Genomic DNA, 18733 nt, shown 5'->3' with positions numbered 1-18733 from the left:
GTGAGTGAAATCATATCAACCAACCTAGACAATCGAGAGTCGACCCAACAAACGGCCAGCAATGATGGCAGTGGCGGTGGCGGCTATTGCAACTGCCTTGCACATGATATTTGTTCCATTTACCAATTTTACCTCCATCATGCTCTGCATTCTCTTCTCTGTTGTCAATTGGCAACAGAACAAAACAAACAGGTTGCTATACGAATAAGTACATAGTAGATGCAGCAAGAACAGCGATGTAGTGTCTGGCTTTGGAGAACATAATAAATGTGCTGCTAAAATTAGACCAATATTCTTGCTGCATCTCTCGGTGGCAACTCATTCTTATTTTGCAAACGTATGTATAGTTCTGTGACTCCATCTTCAACATGCCGATGCCATACATAGCGGCATAGTTATTTCTGTAATCGTCGTCGTCATCGTCGTAGGAGGCTTATAACTATCTATGGTAGTGTTATAATGCCATGCACCATGAGTACATTCCATCAGTTGTTGGTTTATATTAAACCCACTTGGTCGAGTCGAATCGAAAGAGAGGTTTCGCTTGGAGCCAACATCTGCTGCCATAGACCAATTTATTTGGATAGGTATAGAGAGTATTATAACATCACGGATAACGAATACCCAGAGACACACTTTCTGATTTTGTATAGGGCCTAAAATATAGTACAAAGAGTTGATTCATGTCATTGCCTCGATTCTTATACATATAGTATATTTGTATGGAGGTAAATATGTATCATCCTAATTGCTAAAGTATTATAAACCTAGAGTCTTGTTGTTGTTCCTATTGATTTTGGTTATTTAAAACAAACGATAGTGATAGTGATACAATTTGTAAACAAAATATAATGTAGGAGTTCAAAAAAAAGAAAAGCTTTTTCTTTTCATAATGGTTTTATGAAGTTAAAGTATCGTGCCTAGCACGTTACCGTGTAGCCCATGCATGTCAAACTCGCGGCTCACAATGAATAACTTTGCGGCCCTCCACATTTTTAATAATTTTGAGCTTAAGGCAATAATTTATATTTTTTGTTCAACGCACATTCACGTTTTTTTTTTGTTATGAACAAATTAATATGGAATGTACATAAAAACAAAATTATAAAATTATAAGATCTCGTGGTTTCTTAAAGTGAACTAAGAAGCGAAGGAATGTTCTGATTGAACCCGACGGTAGGTTAAATTATGAATGCCCTAGTTACGGCATTCAAATGAAACTGAGCTTTTTTGGGACATCAGAAGAGAAACAAGGATTTGACAAGCTTTCCTACGTGCAGTATTTCAAATTTAGGTATGATATGATGATATGATATGATGATATGTATCAAAAATACTGCGCGGAAAAGAATCTAAACTTTAAAACTGAATATGAAAAAGGTTTTTAGAATTATGCCTTTAAAATTTCTAGTGTAACTCCGATTTCTAGTGTAACTCCGAAATAAGTTTCAAATTTCTACAATCATACACTTACAATCGGGAATAGTTGGATTTTAGTTTGGTTATTTACACACGAATAGCCAAGCGGTCAAAATTTTTAAGTACTGTTTTTGAGAAATATATGCTTTATATGGAAAGGATTATGCCGGCGGAGTTATTTTATAATACGAGTGTATTGACAAATCATTAACGTACGATTTTATATTCCAACAACAGAATAATCATTATGAATTGATTAAAGTTTACCTATTTAAAATAAATTCTAACAAAAATGTCTTAAAGTAGCTATCCAAAAGATAACAACTTTTTTCTCTTTTCCAAAAACTTGCATAATAACAAACAATAAAATTGAAAGAAAATCACAGTGTGTGTATTAGTGTATGCCGAAAAATGACTGAACAGTAAACTGAAAACCGAAAACGGCCTTGACATTGACCCATTTGTGATGAATAGAGGGATTTTGTGTTTTAGAACTTCGTAGTCGTACTCGTAGTCGTTGTCGTCGCGTCAGCCAATGTGTATAGTTAAATGAGTCGACCGAGAACGGTGTGTGCCACACTTGAGGAGAAGTGTACGGAGGGAGTTGTTGAGGAGAGAAAGAGGGACGGGGTTGAGTTGAGTACCTACAAAACTACCCATATAAGCTTTCATCGGCTGGCATTTGTTCGTCGGTACATTTACTTGGCACATATCTATCTATAGATACTCGACGTAGATATATACGTTTGTATATCAGCAGCAGCAACAGCAGCAGCAGTAACGGAATGTATACAAAGAGAAAGATGTGGGTATTTGCAACCGTCGAAACGGTAGAAAAGATATAAAAATACAATGGTGGCAGCGAAAGAAGAGAATGCAGGGGCTTTTGAAAAGACCAACCTAAACCTACCCATAAAGTACATACATACGTACATATCGCTTATTCGTCGACGAGTCAAGCTATTTATTTATAGGTATAGTCGGAGGCAACGACGACGACTACGACGCGACGATCTTTTTTTCTCGTCCATCATCATATTGTATGTATGTTTAGTTGGTGTGGTTTGGTGTGCTCCCAAATGTCTGCCATACCTACAGACATAGATGATGCCTCAGCTTGCTCTTGCTATCCGTAGTTGTGTATAGTCGTTTTATTTATTTCCTTAAACTCTTTTATTTTTTTTTTTTATTTTGTATTTTATTATTTACACCGAGGGGTATGAGAAACATTTTGTTTTTAGGTCATTAACCCTCTTCCATAGCATTTTACATCTATCGATGTTTTTTTTCATGTTCTTTTATTCATGATTTGTTTACGTTTTTTTTTATATATATATATATGTATTTTACATTTCAATTGGTGCTACTGACCCAGATTGTTTTCTTATTATTCATTCACCTACATGTGGATTGATGGCGACAAAAAAGACGACGTCGACGATGATCAGTGGTGGGGGAAAAGGGAAGAGTTGTGGAGGAACTTTGTTTTTCAGTCCTTTTGTGGTTTATGATACGCGGCATTCTTTGCATTTTAAAAATTTCTTCTATCAGTTAGATATCAATGCGTATGTGTAGTTGTAGTACCTATTTATAATAAGATTTTCTAGTAATCGTATGCAGCTGAAGAAGATAGTTTTTTGATGGAATTGCATTTAATTTATAAAAGCATTCAAAAAGTCAAAAACTTTTTATTATAAAATGAACTCAATAGAACCGCGAAAATGGGTTTGCGGAAGATTATTAATTACATGGGGTCGAATCACGATTACGATCATACGTTAAAGTTTTGACTATTTCTGTCTCTATTTAATCAGTAGAAAAAGAGAGAGACATAAAGCGACCATAGGTTATCGAACGTATGCGTGATTCGACCCCTGAGTTTGCAATTCGATCGATATTGAAATTGTGGTTCGGTGAGCCCATGAAGAGCCAAGCCAGAGGCCAGACTAACGACTCTCGACTATTCCTGTTGTAAGTGTTATTAGTTTCTAAGAATGGTATTTCTGCAGAGCGGAGATGCGCTTATTCATGAAAGTGGACTTAGTCAATTCCTTTCAATAGTTAGTGTCCCTAAAAATGTCTAGGCCTTTATGCTGATGTGAACCCAAAACCATGAGCTTGACAGTTTATCCGCAGTTTATAACTGCTGATTACCTTTCTAATAACGAGTTTGAGTCCTGACCCTTGGTAATTGTATATTATAAAATAATTGTAATTTAATATCATTTTTTCAATAAATTCGTCAACTTTTGACGTCTCTCAATTAACAATTACCATTTTTGACATCGGATTTGGATACAATGACCCTGAAAACCCTTTTAAAACCCACTGAAAAGTAGTGTAAAGCACATTGCAGAAAGCTATTCTTCAGTAAAAAGAATTTCAGTTTGTCATCGCTACCTCATTCGTTGATACGAAACGAGATCGTAAAAATAGTATGTACTACGTCTCTGATTCTGTGAATCAAGCGCTAATCAAGATTCTTCAATGTTTTTCACCAGTCGTTTCAATAAACGTTTGAGTACGTTTCAATATTCTTGTACCGATTCTATTCGCATTATATCGCACGTTGAGAAAGATAGTGTCACAACTCAAATAGTGCCGATTCTGAATTAAGTTGACATTTGAGTTTCCAGGTCAAGTTCTACTTTCGCAACAAACGTGCGTGACTCTATCTGTAAAACTCAAAACAGGAGGAAACTGGCTTTGGTGAATAAACTGGAAAATGTCAAAAATATGCTGAGTCAATACATTTGATATGACATAGGGATGGCGGTTGTTAGGACAAAAACCGGTCTTCAGTTTTTCCTTTTTTTTTTCTTTCGATTAAAATATTAAATATTTAGGATTAAATGCAAGCTTATCTATAAACAAAAACAACTTTAAGAAAAAATTATTAGTTGATTTAAAAATAAGGTTGAAGATAGAAAAATTAATTAGAAAATTTTATGAATTGTTATCCTCTATCTATGACATTCAGAAAGGAATTCGTTATTATTGAGATGGAGAAGTTTTAAAAAGTTGGGACAGTAAAATAAAAATGGAATCTAATTTGAAAAAAAAACTTTTCGAAGAAAATCCCTAAGCTAAGTATTTTTTTATAAGTGATTAACTCACACTTAGTAGGTGTTTTGAGCTGAATATGAAGGTTAGGTTAGGTAGTAGTGGCTGTCAGGCAAATTACCCGACACACTTAGACCCTTATGGATCCATTGTGATACCACAAAAGACTAGCAAGTTGGGACTCACTAGCCGAACCACTCGGTGCTTCTTATGAATGAAGATAGACTTTTAACGTCCGTTTTCACTAGATCACTAGTGTAATCGTAGAAGAATTCTCCTAGATAGAGTTTTCTTCTATTAGAGAGAGCAGGGCAGGTGCACAGAAGATGTTGAACAGTTTCCTCTTCTTCTTCATCCATGCAACTTCTGCAGAAATCGTTAGAGAACACGCCCATTCTTTTTGCGTGTCTACCTATTAGACAGTGTCCTGTAAGGACACCTATGGTGCAGCTAATATGCTTTCTGTTTAAATTTAACAAACCCTTTGAACGTTTCAAGTCTATACAAGGCCATATTTGTTTAGTAGCTAGGCAAGTATTACTCTGAGTCCATCTGAGGTTGGTTTTCTTTAAAGCGTCCTGCTTTAGCATAAGTTTGCATGTAGCGATAGGTGTTCCTATATTGTTCCTTTCTGGTTGAAGAGGAGTAATTGTTCCTAGTTTGGCAAGTTCGTCTGCCCTGCAGTTGCCTGGGATGTCTCTATGTCCCGGCACCCATACGAGGTGAATGTTAAACTGCTCAGACATCTCCCTTAGAGATGTTTGACAGTCGAGGACCGTGATTGAGTTTGTAGAGACGGAGGCAAGAGATTTAATGGCTGCTTGACTGTCCGAGAAGATCCGAATATCCGTGTTGGATATTACGTTTTCTCTGAGCCAAGAGAGAACCTCCTTAATCGCCAGAATTTCTGCTTGGAACACGCTACATTGGTCTGGTAAGCGGAAGAAGAGACTGAGATTCAGTTTTTCCGAAAATATGCCACTTCCTACACCTTCATTGGTTTTTGAACCATCAGTATAGAAGTGTAAAGAGTCATTATCCAGAGTACTAAGGTTCTCCCATTCAGTTCTGGAGGGAATGGAGTTCTGGAAATTATTATCGAACACCAGTTGAGGTGTGGTATAGTCTAGACGATCCGGAAGGAATCCGAAGTTGTTTAGAATGTTTGTGTGGCCAATATGATTACTGGTCCACTGAGAGGTTGCTTTTAGACGAGTAGCTGAGCTAGCTGCTACTTGTTTGCTGAAGATGTCTAGGGGTGTGAGATTTAGAAGTATGTCTAGGGCGTCAGAAGGGGTTGACCTCAGCGCACCGCTTATGCACATACTTGCTGACCTTTGGACTTTGATAAGCTTGTTTAAGTTTATCGTTTTGTCCAGTGCGGTCCACCAAACTACCATCCCATATGTAAGTATTGGTCTTATGACCGATGTGTACAGCCAGTGTGCAATGTTAGGAGAAAATCCCCATTTGCCACCAATGGCTTTTTTGCATGAAAAGAGTGCCACATTGGCTTTTTTAACTCTTTCTTCAATATTGAGCTTCCAGGTCAGTTTTTTATCAAAAATGAGTCCTAGGTATTTAGCTTGATCGGATAGAGTAAGTGTTACCTCTTTAATTGTAGGGAGTTTGAAGTCTGGAATCTTGTATTTCCTCGTGAAAAGGACAAGATCCGTTTTGTGGGGATTAATATCCAATCCACATCCTCTAGCCCAGTGAATTAGCTTGTTTAAAGCTGTTTGTAGAAGTTCTGCAAGTGTCTGTGGGTATTTGCCCGATACGGCAATTGCCACATCATCCGCGTAGGCGATAACCTTAAAACCTTCTCCCTCTAGGTCTAGCAGCAGTTCGTTGACTACTAAGTTCCATAGGAGAGGCGATAAGACCCCTCCTTGAGGGGTCCCTCTGTTGGCTGCTCTACGGGTTTTGAAGTTTCCCAACTCTGAACTGATAATCCTGCTACTAAGCATGATTTCTATCATGTTCTTAAGCGGGTCTTCTATTTTGAGATTGTCAAGAGCATTCATGATTGCTGAATTCCTGACATTATTGAAAGCACCCTCTATGTCTAAAAAGGCGACAAGAGTGTACTCTTTGTAGTGTAGAGAGTATTCAATGGTGCTAACCAGAGAATGGAGAGCAGTTTCCACCGATTTCCCTTTAGTGTAGGCATGTTGTGCCTTAGAGATCAGACATGGTTCAATTTCCTGTCTTAGATGGATATCTATCATTCTTTCTAGAGTTTTAAGCAGAAAGGATGATAGACTAATAGGTCTTAAATCTTTTGGAGTGACATGAGAGCATTTTCCCGCCTTTGGTATAAAAACCACCTTTGCTTCCCTCCAGGCCTTTGGAATATACGAGAAGCTTATGCAGCTTATCATTATAATTTCCAACTTTCGTAGTATGATATCTGAGACGTGTTGTAATTCAGCGGGTATGATACCATCTGGCCCAGGTGATTTGTATGGATGGAAGCTATTTATTGCCCATATTAGTCTATCCTTGGAAATAAGATCTTTGCTAATTTGATAAAATTGGTTGGGTCGGTGACCAAAGTCACTTATTGAGTTCGAGCTACCAGGGAAATGAGTGTCTAGTAGCAAGTTTAGCGATTCCTCATAGGAGCTAGTCCAATCGCCATTAGAGTCTTTTAGGGAGCTCGGCATGGTTGGATTAGTTGAAAGGATTTTTCTGAGTCTAGATGCCTCAGAAGAATCTTCAATTTTACTACAGAAGTTCCTCCAGGAGGATCTTTTACTTTTCCGTAGTTGTTTCTTGTAACTTTTTAGAGAAACTTTATACAGGTCCCAGTCTAATGGGTTCCTTGTTTGTTTAGCCCTATTGAAAGCCTTTCTACAGTCTTTCCTGAGCGGTTCTAGCTCTTTGTTCCACCAGTGCGGTTTTTTCTTTCCTCTTATTATGGTAAGGGGACAAGAGTTAGCCATGGAATTGTTTAGAGCTTTGGTGAGATCGTTGACTTTTAAGTCAAGATCATCTGTATTAGAAGGGAAAATATTGTCCTGATTATTGTAGCAGGTAGTAAAAGTTTCCCTATATTTCACCCAATCCGTTTTCCTATAATTACGAAAACCGGTGGGTTTTGTGCATTCATCTTCGAGACTAAATTGGATATACATATGATCTGAGAATGAGTGATCATTAGATACAGCCCAATTCTTTATCTTGTGGTGAATTGTTTGGGATACAAGGGTAATGTCCAATACCTCTTGTCGGTTCTTTGTAACAAAGGTAGGTTCATTACCAATATTACAAATAAGGAGACTAGTACTTAAAATAAAATCAAAAAGTGACTCACCTCTTTCATTTACGTCAGTACTCCCCCACACTGTGTGATGAGCATTAGCATCACTGCCAATGAGGAGATCTACTTTTTGGCTCGCTGCTGCTGCAATCATTCGCCCAAGTGTCTCCCCCGGAGGCGGCCCACAATCATGGCCTAGGTAAGCAGACGTAATCCAATATGTTCCTTTGGAGGTCTGCAGTGTAGCGGTTGTGATATCACGATCGCTGTAATTAGGGAGTAAAAATACTGTTAGTGTTTTCTTTGCTGAATATGAAGAAAATTTATAATTTTGTGGTTATTTGAGAGAAGAAATGAAAGTTTTAAGTTTTTTGTCGCGCTCGGTTTGTTTTATTCGACGGTTTTTTCAGTCGTTTTTTTTTTTTTTTACAAAAACCGGGAAAACAAAAAACCGGTTGACCGAAGCAAAAAACCCGAAACAGGTTTAAACCGATCGGTTTTTCCCTAATATGACACATTGAGGGGGCCACATTAAAATTATGTTATATTTTCTTTTTATAAGACAGGTATGTATATCTTAGCCTCTTCAAATGTATGTACATATCTTAACGGTGAAATAGCTCAAATCTTGTAATAACTGGAATACAATTAAAAGAGCACTCCACAAATTTTCTATATTCCTGAAGGAACAAAGAGCTTTGCTTGTCCATGTTTTGATTAAAATTGAATAACAAGCCGAAAAAATGACATATTTTCGTTTAAATTTGTATAAAATATTCACTGCCACCAAATATTTATCACTTGTAAAGAAAATCAGAATATAAAAAAAAATCGACGAAGGTCAATATACACACACCACCATGTTTACACTTTCTTCTCTACTGAATATCATATGCATATATGTAAATTGAAACAAACGTACATTCATTTGTTTGTTAACGGGACTGTATTTAGTAATAAATTCATTTTAAATTATTAACTTTACTTCTTAGACTATAATTTTTGTGTGCTACTTATTTAATAACCCCAATGAGTAATGAATGAAACGTTGACTTTTACTTTCATCATACCCTTATGTCGCAGAGAAATCCCTTTTTCATCTATACATAAATCATCTTCACCATATCAATCTCGACGATTTTTTTTTCTTCATTATTTTTTTTTGCTCTCGTTTTTCTTTGCTTCAATTTTTGTTTATCTTTTTTTTCCTCTTAATATTTTAAAATATTCATAAAATAATAGTAACTGGAAAATAGCAGCGAAGAAGCTGGCTACCAAATATTCGTATCGTAAATGGCGAACCTATGTAAATTGGGGTAGGCATGTTTGTTTGTATGCATATATGTATGTAATGTTTATAAATATGTACAGCTATGGACAAAGAAATAGCACACTTTTGATTTTTCTTACAAAAATTTGATTTATTTGGGACCTTTTAACTTATATATTATAATTTTTATATCAGGGCATGGATTAGCTTATAGGGATTCATAAAATTAATAATTATAAATTATTTTATTTCAATTCAATTTTTAAAAATTATAATTTGTAGAGAATACCCTTTTTTCTTGTGGACAAAGAAATAGCACACATTCCGAAAATCATAAAAATAATCATTTCTAAGCAAAAATTCTTACAATTTCCAATAAATTCAATACTACTAAGTTGGTAACTTGTTAGTAGACCACAGTTTTTCAAAGTTCCTTAGCACCTCTTTGGTAAACTTTCAACTAACGTCTGGTATCCACTTTGTGGAGTACGGTACCACGCTTCTTTGATTCTGGCCCAAAGATCATTTGAATTTTTGAATTTTCTTTTCCCACGCTTAACCTTGACATCAATTTATAAATTTTCTATGGGGTTAAGATTGTGAATTTGAGATGGCTAGGTGCAAACATCGATTTTTTCGTCCGAAAACCTATCTTGTACTATTTCTGATGCATGTTTGGGTCATTGTCATGTATGAATATCTAATTAACTGTCGAGAAATATGGTTCCTCGGTATTCTAATGTAATATTAAGACAAAAGAATTTATCAATTCTGCCATCCACCTAACCAATGGGTCCTTAACATGCCAGGAAACTGGGTTCCAGACCATCAAATCCTATCATCCTAGTTTCATCGTCTTGAGATAATACTTTGGCTTGTCCTTTTTACATTTAGTGCGATGGATAAATGATCTGTCATCGGGTTCAATGCGGTTAACCTTTATTTCATCACTCCAAAAGGCTCTCATTCAAAACTGCATGTTTTTATTAAGATGTTTTTTAGCTAATGTTAGGCGATCTTTGATGTGTTTTTTTATATCATTGGATTTTTCTTGCTTACCCGTCTATACAACTCAGCATCATTAGGTGTCCTTCTTAAAAGTCTGCTTGACACTTTTTTCACCGAATTCTATATTTACTTCGAGCAAAATCGTGCGAGATGACTTAAAAGGCCCACATTTGAGCTTCTTTGGGATCGCTCTATCCACTCGTATGGAAGTTTTGCGGGGAAGAAGTTAACGCAATTTAATTTCAGAGTTTAAATTTCTATTTGCTCTTTCTAAATAAATAGCTTTATCCATCATTTATTCGAAAAATTTAGAGTTTAAGCTAATTGAGAAGGATTTTTCCTTGACTATGAAGATCAAAAGTAATTCTCCCTTTTTTCGCAGTTTAATAATTTTTTCTGCCTATTTTTTTCAAAAATACTTGTTAATTAAATAGTAGCAATAAAATGAATGCATTTTCGTCTACAACTTTTGAACGCGGAATAAAAACTTAACGGTTAAACAAATGTGTGCTATTTCTGTGTCCACTAGCGAAAGAGACAAAAAAAGCATTATATTGCTAGTGCAAATAAATATAGCAAATAACGGTATTTTTAAGATATTTTTGTCTTCATCACTTTATTTCGACAATATACCAAAAGAAAAAAATTTATAAAAAGCATTCCTAATATCTAAAATTCAATTCGCATGATTTTTCTCAATAGTGTGCTATTTCTCTGTCCATGGCTGTAGGTATCACACGCCACGAGGTAAAGGGTACTATAAAAAAAAAAAAACTAGGACCCGGTTTTCAAACGCGGTGGAGGTTATGTTTACGATAAAAGCATATTTTTCGTTTTCTTTATTTTGGTTTACCAAGCAATTTTTTGTTTCTATGTTCGCATTGTTTTTGGCATTGAAATCAGTTAAGCTATCTTGGGAATTCGTCAAAACTATCTGGATTCTTTGTTTATATTTTACACGATAAATGGTCTCCGAAAAGTGAACTTTTCTGAATAGTTCTTGCTATTGTTGCTCATTTTCCTTATCCTATTTGTTAATAGTGTTTCTTGAATGAGGATTTCTATCTTTTTTTTTTGTGGCCGACTCGTGGCCTCTTCTAAAATGTCTATATGATGAACGCCTGAATAGCCAACATTTTGGGCAAAACCTCTCCAACTTTTGCCCTTACACCCTCTACCTGTACATAAAATTCCTTATTTCTGACTGCGCCTAATCAACCTACCCATCTTTCTTCCTTCATTCATATTCTAGCTATTCTCACTGACTACTGCCAGGACACAGTCTCATTGAAGGTTATGAATGAGCTGATGAATTGATAACCTGAAAAGTCTTGAAGGGAAACATGAAAACATAGAAGCTGCTGTACATTGACAAACTGTGTTTTGGCGAGGAAGATGTGGTTCACCATCAAAAAAACTCGTACAAAATAACCTTGAAAGACTTAGGCAGAACATAACCAGGTGTCAGGTGTTGTTGCAGCACATAACACATCCTGACTTTCTTTGTCATTGTCTTCCTCTTCCAGCGTTGAAGAATCGAATGCTTGATAAAGCCTTCTGCCAAGCCCTTGATGAGCTCTCTGAATCAAAGATCGCTTACCTCAATGCGACCAAATAGCTTTAGATTGTTTTCGTCTATAAACCGACCAATACTTTCTAAGATATGAATATGCTCGTTAGTTAGATCAGGGGACTCGTTATTGCTATTTCTTGGTCAAAAGCGCGATGTGAAAGATGCTCAATCACAAACAAGAAGTTTAAAGTTGTACTGTCTACTCAGTTCTCAGTAGTCAGTACATATATTAGAACTTTGGACGCAAGATGTTGGAATGTCCTTTCGCATGGCAAGTGAAGAAACAGATTCAAGACTTGAGCCCAAAAAACGATATAGATACAAATATATGTGTATAAACAAGCTTTAAAGTGTAGGTGGGTGTTTATTTTTTGAGATATTAAAAATGGCATGTTGTACATATTACAATTTTGTACATATGTAGTTCAGTCTTACCCATACATAAACCGAAGGCTTCTGTTCTGTTTTCTCGACTTAAAAAAAATATAATGCAAAAAAGTGTATGGAATCAAAATAATAAAAAAAAAGTTTTTACACTTCTCATACTTTCACTTTTTACTATTCGAACACAGGATAGGCAATACCACTACCGTGTTTATACATAGTTGCATAGATATGAGAATTAAGGTTACTGCTGTTTGCGCCAGCTTTGGTATGCAGTAAAAAATTGTATAGATTTTATCTTTTGTACATACATGTATCCACCAGTATACAATAATAAAGAAATTCGCCGTATTATTATCTATAAGACCATAACCAGCCAACTTTCATTCATTAAGAGTAGCTTAGTTTATTAAACACTCTCAATGCTATAATAATACAAAATATGTAAATAATTGTGCAGTCTATCTGCACACATACGAACAAAATCATACTTTTTTAAAGAATTTTTGTGTGCTGAGTCCGGGTCCGAAGTCAAAATTTTACTGGCACTTCACGTTTTTCAATTATGTACTAGACACTAGAGTATTAATAGGTTAAAAACGAGGCTTTTAGGTACTTTTGACGTCAAAAATATGCAATATCAAAAGCCGGCACACAAAACAAAGGTGGCATGTACTTTGAACCGGGCAGCCTACCTACCGCTATGTATTTCGATCAGCTGGATCCGAATTTTTTTTTGCATTTTGCTAAAAAATGACCGAGTCAAACGGAATTGAAATTCGGATATAGTGGGTCGAAATACGTGTCGGTAGGTTGGTCCAGTCCAAAAGTACGTACCACGTTTTTTGTGCCGGTGTAATTTATGATACATATTCCAAAATCTTAAAGGTTAACATAACTAGTAGTTTTTGTAGCAAATTCCAATTTGTGGCTTCTGATTTGGAATAAAAAAGCATCATTTTATGGAAAATTATATACATAATGTATATTTTGGATCAAACATAAAAAAGAATTTCATTGATAATTAGTTTTTGAGGCACATAAACAAGATGTGTGAGTTGTTTTCCATCCATATTATATCTGTACAGTGCCGTTTTTATGTCTTTTGTATTTGAGTAATATGACAAGTTTGAATTAAATCACGAATTAATTTTTGCTCAGTGCAAAAGAAGCATTCTATTACAAGATACATATATCGCAAATAATATGAAAAAAAAATATATTCCTCAAAATAAATAAAATCTTTTTCAAACACAACTGAAAAGGATTTTTAGAATTTTGATTAATTACATTTATTTACGATTTTCTTTTCTAATCATTCTTACTTTATCGTCCTAAATTCCTATGTACCTAGATAGCGCAACTACTTATTTCGTCAATAATAAAACATTCAAACCTCATTTACTACACTCTCTTCTCTTTTGCTCTCTCTTTTAAAATATGTAGGCATTATGTATTTTATCAGATGCTTTACTCGTTGTCTTTGATTCCTTCTTTGTTCTATTTTTAATTTTATTTTTATTCTTTTATTTTACGATTGTCATTTGTCTTATCATTGCACTATCCATTAGTAAAGAATTTTTAAGCAAGCTTAGGTAAGATGTCTAACAGGGTGGGCCACTGTCTTTCTGTCTACCATCTTCAAAAACTAAAAAAAAAATCCAATTTTTATATTCATATTGAAAAAATTAGTTACATGATGATTTTTGGTATAAAGGTTGGCATTGAGACAGTTTACAAACAATCGATAAAATGTTCATAAGTTACCGGCATCCGAAAAGCCTGTTATATGGGGTTGATCCTAAATAAAACTTATATCTTAAAAACAGTAGGTACAAATAATGTCAAAAGGTTTTGCGGCTAGGATAATAAGAAATCGTCATAGGCCTTGTTACCTACCCTACCATGATTTTTTTTTAAATATTTTATTTTTCCTTCGTCTACGGTAGAAACTTCCATACTTTTTTATTTTTACTTGCTATTCATATAATTTTAATTAACAATTAAATTTATAGCTAAGCCTATAAGTTTTCCAACTTGGAAAACTGCTCGCTGTGATTATTGAAATTTCAAAAAACATTTGTACTATATTTTCGAGTGCTTAATTCGGTATTTAAATACCGTACAAAGACTATGTAATTACCCGCACCTACCTTATTCCCAAAAGTTCCTGTTCCCAAACTATGAATCGCTCGATAAATAATTGATGATTCAGAAAAACATGTAAAAGCTAAAGCAAGTATACTTTCAAATGATCGGTACAAGGGAAACCTGCGACCTTATTACCTGCACCTACTTTAGTCCTTATTCTGTAAAGTACATATCTGGAAAAATTAGTTAAAAAAAACGAATTTTGAATAAAATGAACTTGCTTTGAAAATAAATGATTCAAATGAACGATTCAGAAAAACATGTATAAACTATACTTTTGGGCAATTTCAAATTGAGGGAGAGGTCATTTAGACGCTTACTATCCCGTTTATCTCTTTAAAGTAGGAATCTATTTCCTTGAAACTTGGTGAGCAGGAGGATTGATCATAAAATTGCTGTCCTAGAATTTTCACGAAAAACTTATCAGAAAACGACTCGTTGACGATTCAGAAAAACATGTATAAACCACTACATTTATCTATTTAGACCCTATCTGCTGGTACACTTGTTACGTGTAAAGGTTTTCAAAGTTGTGGCCTCCATACCCTGAACTAACATTCATAAAGAGTAATTTAATGCTCTATATCAAGAAATAATTATAATGTTCACTTATGGTCCACCCTGTACGGTTTCTAACATAAAAACATTCTTGATTGATACACAGCTTGTCTTCTAATGTTTTTGCCGAAAGTTTCGTTCGTTGTGTTTTTTTTTCTTCTAACTTTTTTTTGTGATACACCTATTCTCCTTTACTCGTGATACCTACTTGCGTTCACATTTTGCAGATAGATGAAAAATAGATAACATCTACAAGCATACACGACGCCATATAAAATATTACATATTATAGTCAGGGGATTAGAATAGAACCCTGCCCTCTACCAACAAAACAGTAACAAAAAGTACCAAGGAATTCACCACTGTCAAACAAAGGAAGAGAGAATAAGAAATTTGTTTTTCGTCCGACATTCCCCCAATATACGAAGATAGACAGAAAAACATAAGCAGAACGAGAAACGAACGAAAAAAGGTGTGGGTGGTTTTTGGTAAAATGAAGAGAATATATTATACCTACGTTCATATGTGTATATTGTATAAGTAAGTAGGTTTTAGTTTGCGACTTCAACTTCTTACGTTTTAGAGAATGATACGAGCAGGGTGTTTTATTTGTGTTTATTTTTGTTGTTGTTGTTTGTTTGGTTATTCAATGTATGCGCGTTGTAGGAAAGTGTTGCTGATGTTTCTCTGTGGACTTAGCAAAGAGAAATAATGTTCTTGTTGGTTTGGTGGTAGGGTATTATTCCTCATCACTGATTAATTTCTGTTTTTCAACTAAGTTAACAAAAACCATTTACTTTAAATATAGCCTTTTGTTAGAATGTCAACTATGTAGGTAGTCAAGGTAGAACCACTGTATTTCTTTGCGGAACCGATGTGGAACAAAAGTTTCAGTATAAAATTGTATACATTTATAAGCTTTAAGTTTTTGTTTTGTGTTAATGGCAAATCAAAAAATTTACAACACGCAAGTCTTAAAAGAACATTTTTTTTTCATGATGGTTTACGATCCAAAACCAAGCCATCGATGTTGTTTAGTATCCTAGGTTATTGCCAAATGCAAAAACATTTCTAAATATCTCTTATTGAAAATAACACATTAACAGAATAACATATCATAATTTTCCAATTGGTTCAATGCGACCGACTTCTTTCGTTAAACTTTAGCAAATAAGTATTTCAATTCGATCTGTAAAGAGGTAAAACACGGCGAAAGTACAAATTCGGTTCTATATTAGGAAAGATATTAATGCTCAACCGAACGAGAAGTGTATTTTCAAAAAGGAGCAAAAATGAACATACATTATAATAATCATTTTTATCAAAAAAAAAAACAAAACCGGCTTGGCCATGGTTCAAAACTGAGTTTCATGGTTTTTTCATAGTTTGGGACCACACTACAAACACCAGCTTTCCAATACAAAAAGAATTATCACTCTGTCCAAAGTTATGAGGTAACAAACATAAAAAAAAAAAATACAGACGAATTGAATACCTCCTATTTTTGGAAGTCGGTAAAAACTCAATTACATTACATGGGTCCTAACGGTCGTCTACAATGATCGTGGCCAACTGTCAGTTCTCTCGGCAAAACCCAACTTGCAGCAAAATTTGCCTCCAATCCTCGCCTGAGATTCTGGACTTAATCATGTAGGACATATTTATACGTACCTACTGTCTCAGTTGCGAGATTTTAAAATTATCACTCTCTTATGAGTTTCCCGATTTGCCTACTCTTTTCCCTTCTTGAGGTAACTGGTTCCACTGGATTGTGATTGGCTTGCAATGTAGTCATAACCTTTTCGAAGCGTGTGTCCAATCAATTGTCCATTACGTCTTCGTATAATACATTCAATGAGTCCTTGGTCAGTTTTTCGTTGGATCGATAGACGATTGGTCCATAAAAACCTTAAAAAAACAATGGGCCCTGGTCAGTTCTTTGTTTTTTTTTTTTTTTTTTTTTTTCATTTTGTCCGTTTTGATTTTCAGTCCCAAGATTTCTGCTTCTTTTTCCACCCTTGATGTCATTTGATGGATATTCAAGGTCAATAAAAAAAAAAAATGTTGACAGTATGCATCCCTGTCTATTGCACTTTAAACTTCAAATTCGTCTAATAATACTGGTCGGCAACGAAAATAGAGCAAAAACCAAACCCTACTTCTCGAGAGGATTTTTAATTTGTTAATTTTCTCAAAACGCCATATTAACTCGTCCTAAAGATATTTATATTTTTTCAAAATTATTTTTTTTCTCAAAGATATTGAAAAAAGAAATTTATGATACATATCTCAAAATCCTGATTTTTTTTTTTTTGAAACAAATTCCAGCTTACGTCTTCCGATTTGGACTTATAAAAAGCAACATATTACGGAATATTATATATTTTTGACTAAACATCAAAAAGAACTCAATTGAAAATTAGTTTTTGAAGCTTTATAGCGAAAATAGTGATGAGTATAGCTCAGAAACTAGACGTGATAGAATAAATCTGTAAACAGTTTTGAATTCAGCACACTAAAGTCAATAATCACATAATAAAGTTCTTGCTGACGATTTTTTTTTTGTTTTTTGCCGACCAGTGTAATTTGTCTTCCATTAGACTCATCGTATGTTTGCTTTTATAGCAATGATCTTACGTGGTATACCACTCCCCAGTAAAGCAAGTCAAATAAATTCCCAGTTGACGCTATCAAAAGCCTTCTCGAAGTCAATAAACATGAAGTAAATTTACAATCGATATTCAACAATCTGATCTATTATGATACTTCAGTTGATGATGTGATCAAAACAACAGGATCCAGCACATAATCCTGCTTGTTCAGTATCGATTCTGGCTTTCAGGTGCTTCTTAAATGCGTTTTTGAACAATTTTTGCAATTTTTTCGAATCTTGACGATCATTTTCATTTTCCCCTTTTCGATGAAGCGATCGGTGAGACGGTGACCCAGGTTGTCTTAATTCAATAATTCGCTCGATGTCGTTGGCGCTGCTTGAACAGACAGATCTATCTGTCGTTTGCGGACGAGAAGAAAAACGTTTAAAAACTGCGAATTCGATAGTCTTATATTGAATAACTTTTCGCTAATATCAGATTCGTTTAAAAAGATCGAGTTAAACATTTTATTTCTTCTTTTTTGTTATAAGAAATTGTTTTATGAGCTTAGCCAAAAATTTACTCTGTAAACCATAACAATTGATTGCTTGTTAGTTTGAATAATTTCATAACAAAGCTAAAAAACATGCATAATATCATTTCAATAATAATTTCGAAGTAAAACAAACATTTATTCGGCCCTAGCGAGGTAATTCGTCGGAGCGGAAACTCTCCGATTTCATACGAAATATGCTTCGAGGTGTGTTTCCGACAGGTAAAAACTATCCGATTCGGATGAAATCGGACAAAATCCGCTCCGACGTACTACCTCGCTAGGGCCGATTGTTTAAATAAACTTTGTTTTTCTTAATACTTTTGAGTCAGTCTTAAATAGTATGTCTGTTTGTACATTTAAAAACAACCAACTGATGTATAAATGTAACACTACCCTATTGGCAACACTCGATTCTTTTTATAAGGCTAAAACAAAATTCTCATGTCGCCTCGTTCTTCGTCTTTTGGTAGTAGTATAGCCGTTAACATTTTCTTCTGATTTGTGAACCGCCACCATTCTTCAATTCATTACGAAACTATCAGTAGCATTGTAGATATGTGGTTGTGTCGGGGTGGCAATAGGGCAACGAAGCAGCAGCGACAGCGACAGCGGCGGCATCAAGCACAAGCAAAAAGATACCAAATCACCAAACAGTGCAACCATCTAATATAATACCTACTCTACTACCTACTATATCACATTAAATGTGGTTGGCATTCGATGCTTTTTTGCTTTCGATGTGCGTTTTCCTGTTTTTTATTTGTCGTTGTCGTTGCTCGTTGGTTGTTGTCGTTCCTCCATTTTTATACCACCTATCTCGTCTATCAGCAAAGTAAAAGCTATAATAGCTAGCAGCAGTATAGAAACAGAAAAGCAAGCTTTGGCACTCTAC

The 18733-nt window shown here is 34.9% G+C and overlaps 2 protein-coding genes across 18 annotated transcripts in view; one reads left to right on the top strand and one right to left on the bottom strand.

Annotated features, from left to right (window-relative positions):
• The window catches only part of LOC129913417 (trithorax group protein osa), a 96587-nt gene that overhangs the window by 43293 nt on the left and 34561 nt on the right, over nucleotides 1-18733 (top strand). The gene's annotated exons all lie outside the window — the stretch shown is intronic.
• The window catches only part of LOC129913423 (annexin B9), a 206492-nt gene continuing 188810 nt past the window's right edge, over nucleotides 1052-18733 (bottom strand). The window contains exon 7 of the mRNA XM_055992089.1: nucleotides 1052-1067. The gene's annotated coding sequence lies outside the window, so the exon portion shown is untranslated. The remainder of the gene's footprint in view (nucleotides 1068-18733) is intronic.

This window comes from Episyrphus balteatus, chromosome 3 (genome assembly GCF_945859705.1).
Source record: "Episyrphus balteatus chromosome 3, idEpiBalt1.1, whole genome shotgun sequence".
Lineage (NCBI taxonomy): Eukaryota > Metazoa > Arthropoda > Insecta > Diptera > Syrphidae > Episyrphus > Episyrphus balteatus.
Note: the sequence above shows the minus strand (reverse complement) of the source record. Positions and strands in the feature narration are given on the sequence as shown.